Here is a 7,747-nt window from a genome sequence, read left to right as displayed (position 1 = left end):
TGTTGCGGGTTTCAGCGCTGATGTCAAAACTAATCTGCATATACTGCAATTTTTCTAAAAGAAAGGTAACGGAGCTAACCATGTAAACTGTGAGCTATAATTAACGAAAATTTATTTAGCTAACCAGTTAGCTAGAAACTGGATGTTGTGGATAGGCAGAATTTAGTACTATACTTATTTAAATATATACTTATATACATACTTAGTTTCTTACCCTGGTCTCTGCCATAAAATTGTATGTTTTCCATCCAACTGATCAGCTAATAAACTACTGTGGTAGTGTGGGGATGAGTGGTCAGGAGGTTACCAGAGGGTTAGGTCGGCGAGACACCAAAAAGCTCAGAAGACAGGTAAGGATCCATTTTTAAAGTGTTTCTTTTTTCTCCACAGGTACCCAGGCCCCCCTGCCCCACGACAACCCTTGGTCTCTACCTAGATCTTAAGTGGCTGGGTGGCTCACGCGTCGCCTTTTCTACAGGAGCCAAGTAAGTACTGTGTTAATGTGTGTTTATAATGTGCTTAATAAAATGTACATATATCATTATATATATATCATTATATATATGTATAAAAGTTAAAAATACAAAAAAGCACCATATTAGAAATCTAAATAGAAATATAAGGTCATGTGCGTGATCTAAAAAAAATATATATATAGTTTATTAATATTTTTAACTGCTATTTACAGTGTTTTTAACATGAAAGCAGGTTGTTTAACGCTCCCAATTAAAACATAAGGAATTATCATGAAAAACATGAAAAAATATATGCTTTAAATTATATGTTGTGTTGATAGAAAATATATATAGTGGCATTAAATACTGCTTAAAGTGCACTTTAGCTCATTAGCATTAATGTGTACACAACACGCAAAGTACTACATGTACAATATACAATATACTAAGTGTATGTATATAAAAAGGTTTTTAAAAAGCACATGCTTAAATCTACTTAAGTTCGCAGAAGTTATACGAAAAAAGCACTCAAAAGCACAATTTAATTATTTTATGTTGTGTTTGAATATAACTCAATTACAACTGATATACACTTCTCATAAGTTGTTCAAAAATAGTATATTTAGTATGTATTTAGGTACATATTTTAATTTTACAAAGTATGTACATTTCCATGTTAAGTATACCTTTAAAAGGTTGTCAGTCAGGTACAACATTAAAGCCTGACCTTGCTTACATCACATGTACCGCCTCTACCTGTCTGTCTTTCTGTATATCTGTCTGTGTCTGTGTGTCTGGTTCTTTAGTTTTGTCTCATTATCTCAGCCTCCCTCCTGGAGACTTGAGTAAAGAACTTAATTAACACACACACACACACACACACATACACACACACACACACACACACACACTGATGAACATTCTTTTTACGTGTGCCAGAAATGCATGTGTGTGATAGAGTATAAATAAACTCGCTAAAACACTGCGATCCCCATGTGTCCTAACTCTCTCTCTCTTTTTCTTTCTCTCTTTCTCTCTCCCTCTTTCTCTCTCTCTCTCTCTCTCTCCCCTTTTCTCTCTCTCTCTCTCTCTCTCTCGTGTGCAGACAGACTGTATTTCTGTATGTTAATTAAAATCTTAATCTCTGGCAGAAATTTACTCTCCAACACTAAAACGCATCAGAATAATGAAGCTCGTTTAGTTTCATTTAATTAGAGCACAGAAGCAGCCAATCAGTGCCAGCAGACTCTTCACACCCTGCCCACATTGTTGCACCTTTCTTTTATTCCTTCTCTTTCTGTCTCTGTCTCATTCTCATTCGCTTTCTATTCATTCCTGTCTCTTTCTCACATTGTCTCTTATTATCTCTATTTCTCTCTATGTCTCTCTTATTCTCTCTCATTATCTCTATCTCTCTCTATGTCTCTCTTATTCTCTGTCATTATCTCTATCTCTCTCTTATTCTCTCTCATTATCTCTATCTCTCTCTATGTCTCTCTTATTCTCTGTCATTATTTATATCCCTCTCTATGTCTCTCTTTTTCTCTCTTATTATCTCTATCTCTCTCTATGTCTCTTTTATTCTCTGTCATTATCTCTCTCTCCCTCTGTCTCTTTTATTCTCTCTCATTATCTCTATCTCTCTATGTCTCTCTTATTCTCCCTCATTATCTCTATCTCTCTCTATGTCTCTCTTATTCTCTCTCATTATCTCTGTCTCTCTCTATGTCTCTCTTATTCTCTCTCATTATCTCTATCTCTCTCTATGTGTCTCTTATTCTGTCATTATCTCTCTCTCTATGTCTCTCTTATTCTCTCTCATTATCTCTGTCTCTCTCTATGTCTCTCTTATTCTCTCTCATTATCTCTGTCTCTATGTCTCTCTTATTCTCTCTCATTATCTCTGTCTCTCTCTATGTCTCTCTTATTCTCTCTCATTATCTCTGTCTCTCTCTAGGTCTCTCTTATTCTCTCTTATTATCTCTATCTCTCTCTATGTCTCTCTTATTCTCTCTTATTATCTCTGTTTCTCTCTAGGTCTCTCTTTTTCTCTCTTATTATCTCTATCTCTCTCTATGTGTCTCTTATTCTGTCATTATCTCTCTCTCTCTCTGTCTCTCTTATTCTCTCTCATTATCTCTATCTCTCTCTATGTCTCTCTTATTCTCTCTCATTATCTCTGTCTCTCTTTATGTCTCTCTTTCTCTCATTCTTTCGATCTATCTATCTCTCTCTTTTTGGACCTTATTTTAGCTTTATCTATAGTCAAGCCATCAACCGTGCCCCATGCAGCTTGATTTAGGGCGTGTCAGTGTGTATTTGCTATCGTAACGATGGGAAAAGTACACCTTGCGGGATTGTTTTACGTTTCTTTTATTTGTTCTCTCTCTGTCTCTGACTTATTTTCATACTGTTCATTTCTTTCTCTTCCTCTCATTCTCTCTATATATCTATCTCTGTCTCTCTTTGGGCCCTATTTTAGCTTTATCTATAGTCAAGACGTCAACCGTGCACCCTGCGGCTTGATTTAGGGCAGTGTGTCAGTGTTTCTCCGCTGAATGTCTGCCTGTTGTCTTTCTAGGTTGTATTCAGTCAGTGGTGCACCTGTGTGTTCTGCTGCCAAGATAGCAATACACCAGAAATTTACCTGAACACACCTCATTTCCAGACCACCACACCCATCAGTGTAGATATATTCACAAGCACTGTTGCTATTTAAACGATGCAGAAGGAAGGCGTGAAAATAGACTATTGCTGGAGTGTAAGATAGCAATTGCATCACGCCTTGCGTAGGGTGTATGATAGAGCCCAGTATCTCCGTATCTAGATTGTGTGTGTGTGTGTGTGTGTGTGTGTGTGGAGTGGTCAGAGTTGGATCCAGAAGTGTATGTTTTGTTTATTATTCATGTTTTACAGTGTTGAATATTCATGAAGGTCTGTGTGTATGGATGTGTGAATATGCATGCTGTCAGACACCTGTGTGACTTCTTTTGTGTTGGATGTGTCTGTGTGTGTGTGTGTTTGTGTGTATGTGTGTGTGTTGGCCTTAAGGTCGGAGTGGTGTTAACCTTCATTCAGTGATACAAGTTCAGATAAAGATGAAGTCTTAAAACAGGTTTTTAATCTTTATTACCTTCATAAGCATTAAAAACTGATATACATATAGTGTATATTTGGCAGAATTCCCAGGATCTGGAAAACAGCTCATGCTATATTGCCGCATTAAGGAGGAGATGAAGCAGATATAAATAACTACAGACTCGTCCCAAAACTGTCATATTTACCAAAACTTTTAGAACGTTTAGTGAACAGCCAACTTCGATCATATCTATATTAATAATCAGCCTGTTTAATTTTCAGTTTGGCTTTAGAGAAACACACATCACAATCTCTGTGACCAACACTGCTTTTAAATGATCTGTAGATGGAAGACAGGAAGAAGAACTGTTTAAAAAAAAAAAATATATATATATATATATATCCTTACTTCAATTTCACTACTACCCACAACCAGGCCTGATTACTGCCAGAAGAAAGAAATCACTTAAATAGAACCTGTCTGACAACATGAAGCAGATAAAATATCTTAAAAACCAATGAGAAAACAACGTCATTGATCATCTATCAGTCTGGAAAAGGTTAAAAAAATAATTTCTAAAACTTTAGGACTCCAGCAGACCACAGTGAGAGCTATTATTCACAAATGGAGACAACATGGAACACTGGTGTACCGGCTGATCAAAATTACCCCAAAAGGGCATGAACAACTCATCCAGGAGGTCACAAAAAAAACAGAACAATATCTGAAGAAATGCAGGCCACACCCGACTTAGTAAAAATGGTGAAAATGGTATCTATGCAAGACCAAAAAGAACACAAAGGCCTGTCTCGCATTTACCAGCACACATCTTGATGATCTCCAGGACTTTGGAAAATATTCTTTGGACTGACGAGACAAAAGTGGATCTTTTTTGGTGGTGGTAGTGTAATGGTCTGGGGCTGCATATTTACTAAAAAAATGATTGAACCTTTATTTTTTTTCTACCAGAAAATCCTGCTGAAGAAGAAGAATGTCTATCCATTAGTTTCTGACCTTAAGCTCAGGCGTACTTGGGCTCTGCAGCAGGACAATGACCCAAAGCACACCAGCAGGTGTCCAACTCTGAAAGAATTCTGTGGATGATCTTAATCAGGCTGTTTATGTTGGAAAACTTTCTAATGTGTCTGAATTAAAACAATTCTGTAAAGAAGAGTGGAGCCAAAATTCCTCCACAGAGATGTGAAAGACTCAGTGGCAGTTATCAGTAAAGCTTGATTGCAGTTGTTGCTGCCAAAGGTGACGCAACTAACTAATTAATTTTTTTTTCACACAGGGCTAGATTGGTTTGGATCGATTTTTCCCTTAATAATAAAGGAATCATCATTTATAGAACTGCTTTTCATTTTGAGTCATATTATACTGTATGTTTCTGATATAAAAATGATCTAAAAATGATCTCTGATAATCTAAAAATATATGTAAGTATAATAAAGTAAAAAAGAAAAGTAAAAAAATAAAGAAATCAAAAGCAAATACTTTTTCACAGCACTCTATATCTCTATAAGAAAAAAAGTGAGACTTCATATGACATTGATTGTCTTTCTAAACACAGAATATAGATAAACCAATTGAAAGCCTTAACTAAACTGTGTGTGTGTGTGTGTGTGTGTTGGTCTTTGAAGTTAGGCCCTTCATCAACTGTCCGCTCCAAACAACAAATCAATTGGCCGATCCAAGAAGCAAAATCTGATCTAGTAACACAGACAAAGCAAGAAACGATTCCTGTGTGTGTGTGTGTATGTGTGTGTGTGTGATAAATCTAACAGCATCACAGAAGAGGCTGGACAGAGAATAATCGACAGATAAGAAACACTGTCTCTGTCTCTCTCTCTCAATATGACTCTGTCTCTCTCTCGGTCTCGCTATGTCTCTCTCTCTCTCTCTCTCCCTCCCTCCCTCACCCCCAGTGTTTCCTTTAAGAACAATTTCAGGTTTTCATTTTATTATACTATACTTAAATTATACTTAAAATAAAAATAATTTAACAGTAAAGGTGTTCGATTCAGACATAAAGCTTCTCTGGATTTGTCTGCATCTCAGCGAAGAACACAAACAACAAGGATGTGTGTGTGTGTTTGTGTGTGTGTGTGTGCATGTGTGTGTGTGTGTTTGCGGTAGTTCTGCATGCATGCATGAGGCTGTGAGGTGAAACAAGGCCCGTGTCACAGACATCAAAACATGCACAGAATGTGTTATACAGAGAACAAGCCTGTCACACACACACACACACACACACACACACGAGAATATAAACAAGCTGTGCTGTTTAGAGTTCCCTGTACTGCAGTGTTCTCTGTGTGCTGCTGATCACACACACACACACACACACTCACTCATTTCACAGTGACACTGTACAGAATTTAATCAGTGTATAGTGTGTGTAAAGAGAGTGTGTAGTGTGTACAATGTGTATAAAGTGTGTGTATATATATATAGTGTGTGTGTGTGTGTGTGTGTGTGTGAGAGGGGCTGTTGATGGTAAAGGCTGTTCTGCACCGGTGCTCAGAGATAATGATGATATCCCCCCTCAGAGTGGAGAGGTGGTCCGCTATCAGTGAGTGTGTGACTGACCCGTTAGGGTTACGGATCTGAACTTTCAGATCACATGCACAACTTTTGTATCCAACACATTAAAATTCTGAATATAAAATACAAATTAAAAAAACTTTAATGGTCAAATTTAACATAAAAATACACAGCAATACAAAACATATGATATAAAAGTCGTGGGACATGATTCTTGTCCTGGTCTCACAATATGTGGCATGTTATTGCATTAGGCAGAAAGTGCAGAGTTAGTTCTTTAGCCACTGTGCAACGTTCCCTGTCCCATGACATGTGGCATGTCAGTGTTATTACAAGTGAACAGCAAGTTAAGCAAGTGAACAGGGGACTGTTTAGCTTCCACAGGTCATAGCAAAAGTCATGGGACACCATACTTGTCCCCTGTACCATGACATTTGGCATGTCAGTGTATTAGACAGCAAGTGAAAAGTTAGTTCTTTAGCCTCCTTTGGCTATGGCAAAATACATGGGACACAATACTTATACCATGTCCAGTGTCATCTTCTTTAGTTTCCATGGGAAATGGCAAAAGTCCTGGGACAACGTTTTTGTCCCATGTCCAGTGTCATCTTCTTTAGTTTCCATTGGACATGGCAAATGTCATGGGACACCATACTTGTCCCCTAGCTCATGATATGTGGCATATCACTGTATTAGGCAGCAAGTGAACAGTTATTTAGTTAGCCTCCTTTGGTTATGGCAAAATTCATGGGACACAATACTTATACCATGTCCAGTGTCCTCTTCTTTAGTTTCCATGGGACATGGCAAAAGTCATGAGACACCATACGTTTTCCCTGTCCCATGACATGTGGCATATCACTCTATTAGGCAGAAACAGTTAGTTCTTTAGCCTCCATGGGACATGGCAAAAATTCATGGGACACAATACTTATACCATGTCCAGTGTCATCTTCTTTAGTTTCCATTGGACATGGAAAAAGTCATGAGACACCATACGTTTTCCCTGTCCCATGACATGTGGCATATCGCTGTATTAGGCAGCAAGTGAACAGTTAGTTCGTTAGCCTCCTTTGGCTATGGCAAAAGTCATGGGACACCTTTCTTGTAACATGTCCCATTAAATGTTGCATGTCATTGTATTAGGCAGCAAGTGAACCATTAGTTCTTTAGCCTTCATAGGATATGGCAAAATTCATGGGACACAATACTTATCCCATGTCCAGTGTCATTTTCTTTAGTTTCCATGGGACATGGCAAAATTCCTGGGACACCATTCTTGTCTCCTGTCCCATGACATGTGGCATATCACTCTATTAGGCAGAAAGTGAACAGTTAGTTCTTTAACCTCCATGGGACATGGCAAAAGTCATGGGACAGCTTTCTTGTAACATGTCCCATTAAATGTTGCATGTCAGTGTATTAGGCAGCAAGTGAACCATTGGTTCTTTAGCCTTCATAGGATATGGCAAAATTCATGGGACATATAATAATAATGCTTATCCCATGTCCAGTGTCATTCTCTTTAGTTTCCATGGGACATGGCAAAAGACAATGGACACACTGGACACAATACTGGTCCCATGTCCAGAGTCATCTTCTTTAGCGTTCAGGACTTGACAAATTTCACCTTACTTGTTCAAAGTTTCATGACAAGACCATGACC

The sequence above is a fragment of the Astyanax mexicanus genome, chromosome 18 (genome assembly GCF_023375975.1).
Source record: "Astyanax mexicanus isolate ESR-SI-001 chromosome 18, AstMex3_surface, whole genome shotgun sequence".
Classification (NCBI taxonomy): domain Eukaryota; kingdom Metazoa; phylum Chordata; class Actinopteri; order Characiformes; family Acestrorhamphidae; genus Astyanax; species Astyanax mexicanus.
The sequence above is the reverse complement of the archived record's forward strand: the minus strand, read 5'-3'. Positions refer to the sequence as shown.